The sequence below is a fragment of the Spodoptera frugiperda genome, chromosome 8 (genome assembly GCF_023101765.2).
Source record: "Spodoptera frugiperda isolate SF20-4 chromosome 8, AGI-APGP_CSIRO_Sfru_2.0, whole genome shotgun sequence".
NCBI lineage: Eukaryota > Metazoa > Arthropoda > Insecta > Lepidoptera > Noctuidae > Spodoptera > Spodoptera frugiperda.
This window is the reverse complement of record NC_064219.1, coordinates 7109712-7127966: the sequence shown is the minus strand read 5'-3', so window position 1 is coordinate 7127966 and position 18255 is coordinate 7109712. Positions and strand designations below refer to the sequence as shown.

The window sequence follows — 18255 nt, the reverse complement described above, 5'->3', positions numbered from 1 at the left end:
GTATAGATATGAGATCACAGCTCCCGTGAAATTGATTCGATTAATAATATAATCGTATTTCACGATTTTTTGTCGATATAATTTGTTATGGTCAGCGGTAATTTACATCGGATGGCGCTCTGCAATCGGTAGCATTTTAGCTTCTGTTATTAATTTATTGGTATACCTAGTACCTACAGTAATTATGGGAACATAAAAAATATGTAAAATTGTATTTCGTGCTGTGTAGTGTGATACATACTAATAATCAAATCAAGCGATGTCCAAGTCGATCTATTTGTTTAAAACGTTAAATATTTTTAATATTGGCATGATAATAACTTATGTAATAACTTAAGACAGAAGGTCCTTCAAGTAGACACTAAATAGATTAACCGACTTGGTATTACATGGATCTCACAACTTTTGACGGTAGAAAGACTGAGCTGCGAGACTTGGGTTTTTTACAGGATGTTTTTGATGGGATCTCACTTCTTTTTGTAGAGCCATACTTAAGACTTGGTATCACTTCTTTTTAATATTGGCGGTATTATAAATTTAATAACCACCACCAACCACCAACTGCATAAATAACTTTGTAATCCCATATATTTATATGGGATTACAAAGTTATTGATGCAGTTGGTGTATTTGGAAAACTGGACCGAAATTACAAAATATTTAAGTTTTCCCATGATTAAGACACTAAACTCTATATGTATTCCAAATATTAAGCTTCTAAGTCTGCTAGAAGTGCCTTGGACTTTTGATGATCGGTGAGTCAGTGAGTGACAAAATTTAGAAACTTTAACAAGTTGTCATTCTTAAACTACTGGTTCAAATTGACTGAAATTTTAAATATTCCGTGTTTATACAATGCCGGATTAGTTACTGAAGATTCAGGTTTCTTGCTTTATCCACAACCGAATTATAGGGGTCGAAAAAGGCCCGAATTGCTTCGAGAAAAGGATGGTACGGCCGTGCCGCTTTTTTTGCTCGACTTGGCGGGGGCACTGCCGTGCCCCCAGATGTGTAAACATGGGCCGAGGTCCGAGTTCGATCGGTGTTTGTGCTTGCTTTCGATAATGTCAACAAGGCTCAACGGAACTTGCTCTAGCGGCTCGCATCGACGCCGACTCCACGAGCACTTTACATAAGCTCCAATCGTTTTCTACAGATCTAATGACAAAAGAAACTCGCCTTCCGTTCATTCAATACATTTTGCAATCGTTTAACGCAACTATCTAGCTTACAACAAAAAAGGCGTGTCGTATCAAGTTTAATGAGTTATTATTTCTATATAAGTAATGTTAAGTAATTACGGTATTAATATCAATTCTTTATTCATTACTTGTATCAACATCTGCGTTGATACAGCAACATGTCGCTGTGAGTGATGTATGAGTGCGGTACAATCGTTCAATGTCGCAACATCTCGGCTCATTGAGCATGAGCGCCGTGAATGACATGCTTGCTGGCTAGAGCTGGGCGAGGTTGTTTGTCTTCAAAACTATGAATGGACCGGACCCGTTCTACTTTACTACGGACGTCGGTTTATGTACACTGTCGCTTCAACGCCTCAAGATATCGTTGAAAAATAACTCGTTGGCCCATTCGACGAATTCAAATTATCGATTCGGAAGTTATTGTAATGCTCTTAAAATAACGTTCTCGGAACTATATATTAGTTTACGTGGAATATGTCTTTGATTGAGGGAAGTTGATTTGGTTCTTTACAAATACAGTATGCTGTGTGTTGGCCGATGGATTAGCGATTGATGTCGATTATTTTGATTTAAGTATGATTGCAGCGTGCAGCTGATGTTGCTAGCAGAATAATATTTCAAAGAAAAACAAGAGATTGTAACGTGATGTTCTGTTAGCGAATCACAAATATATTTTAAAGAGACACTGTAAGTATACACGTATTGACAAAACAATATTAACAATATTTTCAATATTTGATATCTCTAACGCCTAATACTTAACCAACCAAGAAGTGATTTCAAATAACAAGTGACATTAAAACATTCAATTTATCCATTACTCGAATCCTTTTACATACACACCAACGTAATATCTAAGCTAAGGGATTCATTCACGCATTTTGTTAGCTTAAGTGACTCATACTTAAGACGCAACGTTTCTCAATACATACATAAATACTTGCCTGACTGTCTGTATATCTTGTAGCCCTGTTTGCTATGTCAACACCTCGGAATTGCCCGAAAGGTCTTAAAAACTCGTGACTCACCTCAACTTGTAATAATAAGTAAGATAACCAATAATAGAGGGTCTAAAAATATTTTCGGGTTATGAATGGACGTCTGCACTGGACAATGTTATCGGCGAAAGAATTTTAGTTATTGAAATTGGGTTGCCAAAGGCTTTAGGTAAGTTGGTAAATTTTGGGAATTTCTTATGCAATAACTATCGTGAGACATACTAAATTAAATAAAAATCACGGTTTATTCACGTATTATTAATTAGTCCCTCTGTGACTCGTAATTAGTAGAGCTTTTCTCCATTAATAATACGTGTGTAAACCGTGATTTTAGTTAATTACTTATATTTCTTTCTTGTGTAGTTTTTTCCTAAGTTCTTTTGAGAAAAGTCTTATAAACTTATTTGGACCGCGAATAGAATCCAAAAAGAGAGAAATTTTGTTTCTTCAGTGCTTACTCTAGTATGTATAGTGATAATAAAACCAGAATAGACACTCTATTTCCAACCTTTTAATTAAATCTTCACATTAATTAATCTCAGCAATTGTTCTGAATGGCAAAGCAACAATCATACTATATAGACATTATGAATTAATTATTTTTATCTTCATTCATAACATAAGTACGTGCAGATTTTTCTCAATGAACAGCTGTTAGGAATTTCATAGTAAATATGGTATTATGACTTGTTTGCCCTATTAACACATAGTAATGTTTTTTATTTCTATTATACCGACACGTCATGAGTAAGTCTATAAGAAATTTATAGACTTTACCTACTCTTACCGTCGTACTCAGAGTCATTTAATGGTTACTTAACCCAGTCTTTAGCAATTATTTTCAATATAAAATCGTCAAGTTATAGTTTAAGTAAGTGATTAGGATTAAATAGCATTCAAAGAATCATATTTTTGACTAGCTTCAGGCGGCTGCTTTGCCTGCATTCTCGTAGATTAAAAAGTATCCTTTCATCCAAGTCAGCTGTCTGTATACCAATTATTATCAAAATCTGTTCAGTAGTTTCAGCGTGGTTGGCGACAAACAAACAAATGTTATAAGACCAATTCCAGTATACCTATTAACAAGAAAGATCTTACTTCCTTCCTAATCCAGTTTCAATCACTTTATCTAGTCTCTAAAATATGTATGTGCATGTTGACTTAAACTACAATAAATTACGTTCTTAACGCACGACGATACGACGATATCAACAAACGATAACAGTATCAATATAGTGATCGTCCACCGTAACTTCACCCGATTTGTTTTACATAAAATCGGTTCTTTCTTCCGCCATACCGAGTTTATATCAATACCTTCATTTTCTCATCGTTCCTCTGACATATAACTGCACATAAAACATTTGATACATCTATTTCCACATTGTGTAACTTATTAACGTTGACTGCGGTGGTATTTGAGGCTTTTTTTTTTAATTAAACGAGAAGTAATATTTCTTAATGCATCTTAATTTAGAGAGTACGTAATATAGTTGCGTTTAAGTAGTTATCGAGATGCGGAGATAGTGAGGCTGACGGGTGGACGCTGCCATCTTCGATAGCATCTTGAGTTAGGGCCGATACCATCGGCACTGTCAGCCGCCGATGCACTGCCACGCATTCAATTGATTACCAATTAGTGGTACATACGTCTTCACAGGAGCATTTATAACTGACGTCGATGCCAATGTGCTGGATATTAAAGTTGACAGGACAGTTACCTGTATAAGTACCGCGTTTTAAATAAATACCATTAAAACTCTTAAGAACAGTGTAGAGGGACTTATTTCAATAAAAATGCTATTCGTTACATCCACCGGTATTACTTAATCAAGGCAAATATTATGTTATGTTGATGCAAACAAAATATTGCGAATTTATTTTTGTTCAACTAATATGTTACACAATAAATCATCTATAATACCTATAGCACTGTCAGAAACATACATAATAAATAAATAAATTATTTTTCCTTTAATATTACATGGTCTCGTGGGAACGGATGGGTTCGCAGCTAATTAGACAAAGTCCAAGCAGGTCCGACAAATTGATTGCTCATAATTTTACGATCCTTCGAATACATCCAATATAGAGCATAATATGAGGGAATACCAAAATAACGCCATATTCATTCTCTATGGACACCAATCAAAAAGAACAAACGGGTTGATGGCCGCATAGAATCGTAATTATGTTTTCGAGTAGCCACACATTAAATGGGCATAATCATCGAGTGATGTGATTTCTGATTAGGTACTATCACGCGTGATCTGTGCGAGTAGTGGGCCGCACTCATTAACATACTCTTTCCATTAAATTCGATCGTTATTCTTTTCTAATCGCGGCCGGAGTGAGTTCGGTATCGCGGTCGACCGGTCTTCGGCATTGCAACATTTTATATCAGATCTTGTCGGCCGTCTTAAGCGCCATCGTGAGAACATGTAAGGTAACCATTTTATTTTGTTCTCTGTCCAAATGTTAAGTGCGCATGTTTGGGCTGACGGACAAGAAGTGAGTCGATGTCGCCGGAGTGGTCCCGCCGACCGACGGCCGGTGTCGCACCCATCAAGCATCAGTAAAAACGCTCATTTGTGATAAACATAAATAGGTGCGGTTGCGGTACATACTGAATAAATTAGATCGATTAACCGAGTTTTATTTATCTCGTTCATATCGCGTGAGAAAAGATAATGAACTCAATTTATACGAGAAAGTTTATACAACTTTATCGTTCGATTTTGTCGTCGTAACAAAGTATGTGGTTAAACGCCGAATTCAATTACCGACGATTACCGACGATACGATCTCGTTATCAGGTGTTCGGAATCAGTTAACGAGAAAAAATAGCCTTTAGAGATTTTAAAAGAGCATTGCGCAGTAAATTGCGCAATTTGGTAAAAGTTATACGTGCAATTAGCCGTGCGAACAAAAACCGCAGACGTGAGCACACGTCTCCGTCCCGGGCCGGCACGGCGGCGATGCCAATGAGAGCGGGAGTAATGCTACCGATGCCCATCTATCGGCCGGCACCGCACAAGGGCAAATAAACACGGTAATCTACTTTTTTCATACACTCATGAGCTTATTATTTGCTGTTATGTTCAATAAGCGCGCAGGTATTTTTATGGACGATTCCAACGACAGTGAGAGATGATGTTACTTTTAATTATTGAATCTCAGTTAAAATGCAGCAGCCACAGCTAAATCACACAGCACATGAAGCAAGTCATAAACAACATGACAATCAGTCGTAATTGTAGCGCGTAGGAAATTCTCTCCAGAGCAACTACTTTTCTTTGTAGTCTTGTTTGAATGGACGTTTACGAGCCATAGTTGTCTTACCAAATGTACATATAAAGATACTTTACTGTTAGCCGGACGGCAGGAAATGTCCGGCGAAAAAAACTCGATAGTCAGCATCTCCATAAGACACGGGAATCTTGCCTTCCGCTAATTATTTACGATATATTGCGTAACGGTGAAACGCCGGGAAGGAGACAGGAAAAAAACATGCTCCACAGGATGCAAGACACACTCGCCACGAGATCACGTTAATCCACATCTAACCGTAACGTAGTATCATAAAGTCCATATCACCTTGGCGATTAGGATCACTTGGTCACTTTTAGAATATCTTTATTCATATTTCGAACGATCTCGATAAAGCAGAAATGGTCTCCGATCAATCATTAGCTGCAGGAAAATATGGGCTCTACACCTTGCAGAATACGACAGCATTTCGTTTGTGAAAGGCACAATCGACCGGTCTGTTTATGCTGGCAGCGTAATTAAAGATACCATAGCAGGAACCAGGAAGAGTGTCGTACTATCTCTACAGTTAGCCGGAAATCGCTAGATCTGTGAGTTCATTCATAAATGAGAGACTCGACGCGACAATGTTGTATGACAGGTTGGCGCACCGAGCCATACTGACTTCTATTTATACCAAGTATAGGCATACATTGGCGGAGCAGCGAGCCTTAAATAATTAAACATGAATGAAACGCACCACTTAATTGAGTAGTAATGTGAACAAACAATTATGTCAACTAGCCCACGCCGTTTTAGTTTCCACAGCTTGGTTTTGTTCAAACATCATGTTTGGTGCTATCGAAAAATAAATGTTTGAGGGAAAACTTATGGTAACCATGTAAACTTCCTAGTGATAGGTGTTGTGGATGTAATGGGAGACGTAGCGGAAGATTTAATTAATGGATAAAGAATCCGGAGAAGACCTAAGACCCATTTTGATAACATAAACATTCACTTTAATTCTTCACCCAATGACTTTTTGGGCTGATAAATTGTAGATAATTTTACTCAAAATGTTCCCTTCATTTACTTATTTCCCCCTATCAAAAGCACTTCACGCGAAAAGCTCCACGAAACCAAAAATATTGTTTGTTAAATATAGACAGAGAGTGATGACGAACAATTATCTCAAGCGTCGGAGACTTGGGGGCGTCTCGGGAACAGTCGAGGCCATATAAATCACATTTTGAGGCACAAATTGTAGCTGAGAGCTGAAATGTATTAAAATAACTAGAAGCTAAGAAGACAAGCAAAATGTCAGTGGCTGTTGCATAGGGAAATGTTTTGGATTATCAATACGTCAGTATAAAAGTAGTTTTCCCTTATGGTTTGTTCGCACTACGCTCACTTTAATTATACTCTCTCTCACTTTAATTTTGGGACAGAAGCGAGAGGGAACTACTATGTACTTCGCTACTGGACTACAGGTTAAATCGACCTAAACCCTTTAAGGGATGATAGTTTTCATAATGTCCTAATATCCCTCATAGTAACAAACATTCTATACTCACAAACTTTTTCATTTATAATATTATAGTAGGATTACATCTGTTTTAAGTAGGTACCTACTTATGTATTGTTAACTCTCTTAGTTACAATACAAGTGCTATTTTAATAATAGTCAGTCATTGTCTCGCATGATTTTCCCTGAAAGGTTTTGCTATGATGGTAAAAGTTGCACATTATACCTATTATTACCTATAGCTACTTTTTAACTTAGATGGTAGATGATTTTGTCGAAGATACGTTTAAAAAAATCCATAGTGTTAGTTTTCATTAACTTGTACGAAAAATTGCATGATTTTCACATCTTTCTCTATCTTCGTATAATTTAAATAAAAAAGTTAAAACCGTATATGATGTCAGATAATCCAACGGATACAAGCCTAAAGTTACATAATTATATTCACAGGTTCGATACGAGTTGAAAAACCTCCAGAGGGCCTATGGAAGTAATTTTTATTATTTAGTCGCATATAATATGAGTTTTGTTGTTTGTTCGTTCAGTATCAAGATAGGGGGATTAGTATGCAAAGTATATTCCAGGCAGAGGCAGCGAGGTGACGAACAGGCCATTAGGATGCGCGCACGCATCCCGCAACGTGCGACGCATGCGCCACCGTTTTTAAAACATTATACAGAAATTAATAAAAATATTCTTTACCTGCCTCGTTGGCTTAGTGATAGTAACTGTGACAACTGAATTAGATGTTTTAGTAAATATTTAATATAATTGGAAATTGATTTAGATATTTTGATCCTAATATTGTATAACGAAAATTCGCCAAAGAAATATGTAAATCGGAATGAAAGTGTAGAAAAAAGGTTGTATCTATTTATTACACCTTTTGCTATCCTTTCGTGGAATTAAAGATGTAAGGCTACGCTATTCTTTGTTCCCATTTAACGGTACCTACTGCAGGTAACAACAGTAGCTATAAGATAACACTCACAAACCAATTCAATGAATGAGTTGCGAACCCAGAGACATCTACAATTTGATACCAGAAGTTGTAGTATTAGAACTTAATACTTAGCAGAAATATACTAAAATACCGGCAAAGTTCAACGCCAAGCGATTGAATAAATAAATGAATGAATTTATCAGGCAATTATGTTTAACCAATGAATGAATAATAACAATGCTTGTGAGAGGATTATTGACTTAATTGTCGTTGCATATCTTATCGGAGCGGCTTATAAAAACTGTCTAAGCAACGGTAGGTTCCGTGATCACTGCAAAGATTATATTGTCTGGCTGTAATGTCCTTCAATATTGATCGTTGATAGTGAATTAGATCCTTATTGATGATTTTCACTTTGTGATGATACATCATTTGGAAAAAACCAAAGTTGAATAGGTTTTTTGTGGGTGTCGTTAAGGTTCGGTATGATTAAAATTGAACTCGAATTGAAATCGCACATTTCACAATACAATGAAATATGAGTTTTATGTATGAAATACGAATTCTATTTTATTTAACTTGAAATTAGGCTTATGTTTAATCTAATGTAATAAAATTTATTTATCAGAGGGAGAAAAAATAGTGACGAATGCTCATTCGTTCTCCGTTTGAGAAGATTAACATTCGTGTTTTATTTCATTTAAGCTAAAATATAAATTAAAGATTTGTAGTAGTTTTCTTTAGGGTGCGTGAAATTAGCCACCCCCTTACACTTACACATACAGTAAAGGATAAATTAATTTATCAGATTAATTGTAAAAAAAAAACATGTTTTTTGAAAAGAGTAACGATGGAGTTTCTTGCTCGTTCTTCTCTAAGTATTCGAAGCTACACTTTGGAATGAGCACCTAGCTTCACTGACGGACAGACTAACGAACAATACAATTTGACGTTTCAAAAGTGCCTAATTAGGGATTAATTAATAAATGCTTTGACTTTGACTTTGCCCTTTAGAAAGTAGGACATCATGATTTATGCATATTATCTAAAATGCGATATGATCATAGTCAAAATCATATAATAAATAATTACAATTAATGATACCATTAACACAGCAGTATTTTTGAAAGATTATTTTGATTGTGACAGCGATAGTAACAGAAGTAAGCTAAGATAGTCTCCCAGTAATTACTTTTTTTTACTTACAGTGAGGTCTAATCTATAATCTATACCTACAAAAAGCCAGACTACCTACGAAGTAATCGTTATCCTTTATCACGATATTTCATATTTTCTCGAGGATTACTATCATATTGAATAATAACTTTAATATTTTGAAGGGCATTGAGATAGCTACACGAGTTACCTAATTGTGTAACACCCACTTTTCGGTATTTACGTTATGAAAAAATAATGATAAGTCTATTTATTGTCAGGCACAAAATTCTATGCTAACATTCAGTAATGCGTTTACAGGTCTCGGGAATGGAATTCAAGAATCTAGCTTTCTTGCTAGCTGCGCGCGCGCTGTACAAAATACAAAGAGTTTTTTTTTTTGAGGTGGAAAAATCATCCAATGACTTCTCTCGCCTTGGGCAAAGCAAGAGGGAGTGTCAGACTCTTAGTGAAAATAAGACAGTTGGAAGTTTTTAACACAAGATAGAATCGGTAGAATTAAATAATTTTATGTCAGCTATATTCTAAGAACAAGCAATAATAAATAAGTACACAACGGTCACTATCAGGCGGACAAACAAAGCAACAAGTCCGCCAACTGGTCGGCTTGCGGTACCAGGCGCGCATAAGTCTCACAGAGCTTTCGCCGTCCGCAACTCCGCACCCATTCACCAGTACCAGTCACACTTATGAATGAAACATGCGTATGTGTGTGTAACGCACATTACGACGTGCGTGCGAGCTGTGTGCACACGTGTTTATTTGAGCCAACATGGTGGGCATTCATGAGAATTTTCTTGTGTCAACATCGACTCTGTGCTTCGACAGAAATAGTTTGTATTATAGCTTTGTTCTCGCAAAGTTGCCGAGTACCATCGTTTTAGGTTTAAATTATTTGCAGCCAGTTAGGTGGTCTTTTAAACTTGTAGCGGAAAAGTTTGTTAAACTTTAGAGAAAGGCCATTAGGATTAGGATAGAACGAAAACCATTTGTAACTGACTTCATTATTAGACAGTTTCAGTTGTATGACATGATTTTCTTCTTTTCTTAAAGGTTTTATTGCCCATACCTTATCGATAATAAAAATAAACTCTTGTTTCCTATCTAAAATCTTAAATTACACTACAATGTAAACCGCCTTTGATATATCCTTCCCATAATTACACCCGTAAAAGAATAAATCAAATTAATATGAACTTGTCACCATTGATTATGGATCCCCATATGACACGCAAGTGTAGCAACATTGTCCACATGTGGCTCTATGTGAAAATATTACCAAATTAATACACACAAGCCATATTAAACTTTATTGGAAAGAAGATAAAGATGCATTCAGCGTTTTTATGTAAAACCAGGTGACATTTGAGACTCGGTTTCAACTTGATCGAGCATAAAAAACCGCTTAACACGCTATAATATAAAGTTACATTAATGAATTTTTATTATCGTTGCTAGTACGATTACTAAATTATTATAAAAATATAAACATGTACGGTGCCTAAGTAAAACCTTAATTGTTTACCTACCTTTCCTTTCTTTTAAACCGGTATTGTGATTAAAAAGTCAAGTCCTTCCTATAAATGTCAATGACGTTCTAAATTTGAAATTACGTCAAATTCCTTAATGCCAAATGTCGAACCATTTTTAAAATAAATAGGTGCAAAAACCCAGCAAACTTAATTTTCCTTAATACGCTCGCCTCATTAATATGTTATTGTTTTTTTCTTAACTAGGTAAAATATGCTTTGGTAAACACGTTCATATCTGCAATAGACTTCCTCAACTACGATTAAATAATATTATTCAACCAAACTGAATGAAGCCAGTGAACAAAGTAATGAATGGAATGACATTCAACAATGTAGCCTAGTCTAAAACTTAGCTATGTTTGTAAACTATATGTTAAATAATAATTGTTTTCCACGTAAGCGAGTGTAACTTTAGTAGTTATGTGAGTGAGTATACACATAGTGCGTCGTAAGTTTTGGCAACATCCTGTATGTGGAACAACATGCTAGGGAAATGGACACCGCAACATCCGATCCCGACGCGACCAGAGAGCCGACTGGTTTTTCGCAGATTTTTTTTTATTTTACTGCATTTTTATTGGCCATTCAGAAAATAACGTTCCATTTTTAAATGACACTATTTTATAGTTTTAATTTGACAGTTCGTCCCACTCGCCACTCTCGTGCCGGCCATTGTTTTTGTCGTTGCGAACGTTTTGTATTTAATAGCTCGAATAGGAAATAAAATAAATGTTAAAATGATAATGTGAATACAATAGATATTCTAGTAAGTAATAGGATAATTTTATTTCGTCATAAATTATAAAATATGGTAGATACAACGAAATATTAACATTAAACAGGTATCAAACGTGTTCTGGGTATTTCCCAAAAAACACAGTCATGACGTACTTAGGTATTTAAATAGAAATCTAAACAAATACGTATATTCTGAATACAGGAAAATATCGAAACTAATTTAAATGCGTCGGAAATTATAATTAGTATTCTTTCACTATTTTAGCCATTGGAGAGGCCTATGTCCAGCAGTGGACGAGAACAGGCTGATGATGATGAAGATGATGATTCTTTCACTGCCTTTTATTGCATACAAAAAGCCCAAAAAGTCAATAACCAAGGTATAACCGCGATACCTATAGTTCAAATATTGTAAACCACAACTGGGTAGGTAGACAATGTCAAACATTACATAAGAAATACATAATTAATTCATTGTATATAGTAAATACGCGGTAATGTGAATCACAGGGCAACCGGTGCGGTGTGATAATGCCATACAAATTGCTCTCAATGTACTTATTTGTAAATAGACACAATGCAATGCATATCCAACACTAACCATTATAACTTCAACCTCGTATGAGATAGAACTTTCATACAGAAAGAGGTCAGATTATACTGGTATGCTCTCGCAGTGATGTGCTGTTTTACAGCTAGTTAGCAGGCTGATAACGTATGATAACGAACTGTTGGTAATTTGTAATTTCATTATTATAATGTGGCCGATGTTTTTATAACAAGATGTTTTATTTATAATAGATTTTAATTAAATTTACATAAACAGTTACGATTTATTTTTTCAAAGTATTACTCGGCTTTTTTTGTTTTGTCGAAATTTTCTCAGTGATAGCACGTAGTCTGGATTCACCCCCTATTACATGGGACTTATAAACAGAAATGGTGAAAAGTGGGTGTACATTGTATACTGGCATTACGTGTCGTAATGTGCACCTCTGCCTACCCCTTCGGGGATAAAAAGCGTGATGTTGCTTTTCTTTTTTTTCTTTATGGTTTGTGGTTATGTGTACTAGTCTATAGTCTGTAGCAAGGTAAATATGTCTATTCCCATAAATAATGTACACATGACACGATTCTGACATATTTCTTTCGCGTCATCAATATTTTTATGAATGCTCTTTATGGATCTACGTCCTTTTACAGACGCACAACACCTATGTAGCCGAAAGGTGATGTATAGCTTTGAACTTCGAATGCAATATTGAATACTTAAAACTGCAGCCATAATTAGAACTGTGAAAAAATACCTTCAAAACAGTTTAATTAAGAGATAGGTACTTATGACACATTAACCCGTTGTATGACGGAACGTAGATCTACTCGAGAAACAATATGTTTTTTCTTTTGTATCTCACCTGCCGGCAGCCTAGAGGATAATGGATCTATCAAAGTCAAAGTCAAATTTATTTCAATTAATCCTAAATTAGACAATTTTGAAACGTCAAATTGAAATGTCCGTCAGTCTGTCTGTCAGTGAAACTAGGTGCTCGTTCCAAAGTGTATCATCATGGTGTTGTGCCCTGTTCACATGGAATTAGAAAATAATCCCTAATTCCTATAAAATAAAGACCTATATTTAGTGAAAGCCTCTTATCATTAGTTACATCAAATAAGCACATCCTGTAGTACGTACTTTGTACGGAAACTCAGTGCTTAAGACCGATTCGTATTTGTTTTATCTGATTAAAGATTTAGTTCTATCTTACCTAGTTATACAGGTTCCTAAGGGTCGAATCATAATCTTATCTTTCATCTATTCATTATCATTAATTCATGGCAAAATGTTGTTTGTTTGTACAATTTTATATTAGACTAATATTTTTTGGCATCTGGTACGTCAAACAGGCTGTATTTGCCAAAAATAGCAGGGCAAAGCATGTAAGCTTTAGAGATTTAAAAAAGTTAAAACTTTATTTATATTTCATTGTCTACTTTATGGGATAGGGAATACCCTATCCTACTATAGGTAATAACCTATGTACTCACATTCCTAGCAAATAAACTATAGGAATTTGAATTTTTAGACTAGTTTTCCAATTTTACTTGCTTTAGTTGAAATAAATAAAAAATGGAGTTTCATTAATTAAATTAAACGATTCATTAATACAGCTTTACATAAAGCTTTATAAGAGGAAAATGCAAAATAAATATATAATATATTTTTATATCTATGTAGGTAATTAATACAAATTGTAATATTTTATCAATGAAGCGTGTCCGATTTTCCTGGTAAGCAAGCTACTGTTATCGTATTTCCGTTTTCAACGCATGATTAAAATTTTAATAGCCTTATTGTTTGTCTAAAAATAAATTGTTTACCTAATTCGCAAGATAATGTTGTCTGTCAACAAAGTCTCATTACTTTATTATATCTAAAATGGCGAGGGGAAATCCGGTCCAGTGCCAAAGTACAACCTTTATCAATCAAATGCTTCAAAATCGTTTTATTAATGATATGTTTATGATAGCGAAGCTATTATTACAAGTTCTGAAAAAAGATCTATAAATATTACAAGTTCTGCTGGTGGAAATTTCCTTTCTAGATACTTAATATCTTGCTAATTTGTTTTGTATGGCAACAAGAAACAAGCCCTACTTAATTTAAACATGAAGTTCTTCTCATGTAACAAATAAATTTCACTTTTCAAAGTACCTATATAATTTCCTAAATCAACCTGTGAAAACTTAATTGGCCTAGTAATAAAATGACCATAACCAGTAAACAAAACACATTACTAAATCCTGTTTTCACCCCAATTTATTATCGACACACTACTTACACTTAGTAATCAATAGCTAAGCATCGCTTTACCTCACGTGGGTGATATGTGGCGCTCCCACGATACAAAACTTAGCATACAAAATATTATGTGCCAAGAAAACAATGGGCCCGCATAGCCCACCCGGGAGGCGGCGCTATATTCTGAGGTCAATGCACTCACGAACTTAATTACTTACGTGCAAATATGAATAAACTGATTGAACACATAATTGGGTCATCGACATCTGTCACGAGTCAAGTCAAAACCTGGCCAGTTACAACCTGGCCATGTTACAAGTTTGACAGCTGTGGTTGCCTGATGTTTAGATGAAAAAATCAGGTTCCGCCAGGCAACGAGTTTTGAACTAGTTATTTTTATAAGTAATACGGTAGTTGGATAACTAGTTTGTCTTGAATGGATGAATGAATCATCTGCAGTTTTTATTAAAGAAATTAGATTTTTATTTTCAACTTTGCTAATCCGGCGAACTCCGTTTCGCCACCAAAGATTTTCCCTGTTTTCTTGACTTTCTCTTAAAATTTTCTTTGCTATAAATCTCACGGAGCCCGAAACCTTTCTAACGAATGCAAAATCGTGGAAATCGGTGCGTGCGTTCTGGAGTTATAGCGTCAGGAAAACCCGACTTATTTTTATATATTTATTATAGATTAAAAGCTTCTTAGTTTACCTGATACACACAAAACATTATTCATTTCCAACTGATCTACATGCATACATGTCCTGCAATTGATCTAGAATTCTAGATCTACATAGATACATACATGATGCAGGACTGATGGACGATGAGAGCTAATCTGAAAGTGCACTGAGGTAACGAGGATGCCGCGTATTATTCTATTCGAGGTTCAGCTATTTATTAATGGCAGTACATAGACTATACCTCCCGGAGCCCGTGGTCCCGTGCACGACACAGGCCAATTACTACACTATTATGTCTGTGTGTGCTTATGTAATAGTGTCACGGTTTTATTTAATTTGGGATTTATTGGCGTAGGATAATTTTTAGCTAGTCAATTAATTTATTTACTATTTATGTACACACATACAAAACAAAGGACAAGATTCGAGATGAAAAGAGAGAAATTGTATGTGTTCTAATTCAAATAAATGTTTTAACTTCGGCGTATTAATAGCCAACCAAAATCTATCGAAAAATCGAAATTGATCGATCTGGGTTATTGATATAAATTCAATACAATTAATTTCAAAAATCAAGTTATTAATTTCGACTGAATAGTACTGATTGACTAAATAGTACTAATGAAAATTAAAAAGTTTGTTTGGTGGACAGAGCTAATTAGTAATGTTTTATTTAAAATCATGATAAGTACGATTAAATTATTAATTTGTGTTATTCTAATTAAATTTCAAGCCTAAAATTGCTGATCAAATGCTAGTTGCACCATAGAATTACAACAGCAATAAAATAAGTCACAACAAAAATAATCACACAAAATATTTTGCACTTTAATTTGTATGCACTAAGAAATCAATTCGGCTGAAGGTTAGCAACAAAATTGCACAGGACGTTACGGCGGGAGCAGACACGTAGCCGACCTAGTTCCGTTCCTCACTGATTCACCGGAGGAGGGAGACATCCTCAAGCTTCCACCAGGATAACGTTGTTAGTATAAACGGTGGGAAGTCAACGGTTCAAGAACAAGATTGATTGGAGGAACAATATGCTTTTATTCGAGTGGCAATTTTGATTTATTATTTTGTTTATACAGAATGTGGGTGTTATCAACGGTTTACTTGTTGTATTCAATAATTCAATATTGTACTGGCATTTTCCCTACTAGTTTGAGTCGTTACTGAGTTTTAGTAAGCTTAAGTAAAATAGTATTTTACATGGAGTTACTTTCATATGCTCGTCACAGTAGGTATTATTAATATCTATGTTATACTAAAATCTGCGTTAAATGCCCTATATTATATTAGCTAGGTACTTAATCTGTATTATCAATTATCAGTTGTAAAAACGTGGAAATAATGTGCTAATTATAACAAACAGTGAATGAATTTGCCTTTTACAGAAGAAATAATTGCAGCAGGACACGTAATATTACATTTCTTACTTAGCCACTCTAACGTCCGGCCCGCGCGACCGTTTATCTCTCTAACGTCCAGCCGCGCACGGCATCCGAACCGCGCGCGACTCGCAAGTTCGTCGTAACAAAAAACCTATATAGCTACTGAACCGTAATGCCTAGAATAAAGAAAAGAATACCAAAAAAAAGATAGAAAAATACTCTACAATCTTAACGATTTTTTTAAATCTTTAGTTAATCTTTAAAATACAATAAAACGGGTTAAACATGAAACACAGAAAAAAAAAACAGAATTATTTCTACCTTTTTAGAATATACGGCACAACTATTGCATATTTTATCAATAAAATATTTTTACAACAAACTAGACTCATTACCCTTTCTTTTGATGTATATATGATTATATTCGGTTAACTCTAAGTATTGTAATTAAATCGAAAGAAAACACTACTCGTAATTTTACACATCAAAAAACCTGAGGAACACATTGACATTATTATGGAATCTTCAATGAATTTAGTACCTATATTTCTCTTTGAAAAATGTATTATTTTGCTTATTACGAAATGTATTTCGATATTTTATATACTATTGTAATGCAAAGTATGTAAAATATGTATAAACAAAACTAAAAGTGGCCAACACCATACGACCGGCCATTTTTTTCGAAACAATCGTTTGAAGTTAAAATTAGACTAGATTTATCAGCTAAAACTGTGATATTTATACATCATCGTAAAGCACAAATCTTCTAGTTTATTTTGATGTATAACACTTGCAAGATAAATTAAACAAAACTGTAGTATTTACGACATAATTGTTGGAACTCACAAAAACACTTCAAAAACGAGTCAACTAACTTTAAAAAATTATATTTTGTTTGTCGAAGCATATTACAACGCCATGTCTTATTTTTTCGTCGAACAATTTATTCAGCTGTATAGATAATCAGTCAAAACTCACCAAACAAGACCGTATTTTAAACTAGAGGGAGTTAAACAGAACTAGTCGCTTTGGATACTATAGTATCCATGGACGTATGACGCTCCTTTTTTTGGATACCGTGCTATCCATGGACGTTAGAGTGGTTACAAATGATAAATAACAAACAAAAACGAAATGTAATAAACGTTTACCCAAAGTAACGTTGTAATATATGTTTCTATTATTAATCCACAAACTAAAAATGATTTGAACGATGACAGATGAATGAGAAAATATCCAAAAATAAAAGAAAGGCGAGAGAATCAGCATTGGCCAATGATATAAGTAATCTATGTGGTGGTGACGGAATACCGACAGCCAGCCAAATTGGCGAGCGTGTGGCGCTCCGGGTAAATAATACGAGTTAATTTTGTAAGCTGAACTGCTGTTTTTGTTGTTAAAATAACTACTTTTTTACCAACAGTTGTGTGTGAATAGGACTGTAAAATGAATATCACTGGGATTTATTTTATGTGAATTCTCTTATTGTGATTTTAAGAATCCTTTATGGTAATCCATTGTTTCTAAGTTATTGTAGATATATTATAATGAGCCCAAATAAGTAACGTGCTTAATTAACCAGTTACAGTAACAGTCTACAAAACTTCATTCTTCTCTTTTAAAACAACAGCTTTTTCCTAGTAATGACTACTCAAAAGTAATCTTATCAAAACGGTGTAAGATTCAAAGGGTTTAAATGTTCCATTTATTTTATATTTACTAAATTAATATTAACATTCATGTTGTTATTGAAAACATTTAATTCAATTATTAAGCTATCTAGTAATTCATTTTGCAATTCCAAAAAACGCATGTAAGTTCTGATAGTTTCAATTTGTTTTACCTTATATATAACTCAAGTGGTTATCCAAAAGATCACCCAGCCCGATAAATGGGATCTTATATAAGCAATGAGTAACGACATTGAATATTGCAGACATGATTACTATCGATTACAATTATTTATCTCTAAGTCTTTATTTCATTTCCTCTCTAAACGTTGATAGGTCT

General features: G+C 34.6%; 1 protein-coding gene across 2 annotated transcripts in view; it reads right to left on the bottom strand.

Annotated features, from left to right (window-relative positions):
- LOC118275831 (proline-, glutamic acid- and leucine-rich protein 1) overlaps positions 1-18255 on the bottom strand; it is a 66025-nt gene that overhangs the window by 13597 nt on the left and 34173 nt on the right. The window lies entirely within an intron of this gene.